Raw genomic sequence first — 448 nt, 5'->3', positions numbered from 1 at the left:
AGTCATATGGTAATTTGTTTATTTGTTTTTTACGCAAATGCTAACTACCTTTTCAATAGGTTGTTCAGTTGTTTGGATAATTAAAGGAATTGGTTGGATGCTTATTTGCTTTAATTTTGTTCTCGTCATTCCGGTTTTGAGTTAGTTCTTGCCTGACGCCTGCGTGGGTCCTATTAATATTATTTATTTTCTCGTCCTCCGACCTAGGTTGCTGAGTTATGGGGTAATGTTGATTGTTATATCTTGATATTTATATTCACAGTGATGTTTTTCCCGATCTTTTGGAGTTAGTTTTGTGTGTACTGGGCTTTGGCTTATTGTTGGTCTTGTTTAATCGTATTGAGTAATGATTGTCACTGTTTGTTTATTTATTTATGAAATGTATTATCAATGTAACCTGGTGTCTTATGTAACAATCCTTTCGTAGTAAATCCATACTATCAAGCAG

This window comes from Macrobrachium nipponense, chromosome 20 (assembly GCF_015104395.2).
Source record: "Macrobrachium nipponense isolate FS-2020 chromosome 20, ASM1510439v2, whole genome shotgun sequence".
Taxonomy (NCBI): Eukaryota; Metazoa; Arthropoda; class Malacostraca; order Decapoda; family Palaemonidae; genus Macrobrachium; species Macrobrachium nipponense.
The sequence above is the reverse complement of the archived record's forward strand: the minus strand, read 5'-3'. Positions refer to the sequence as shown.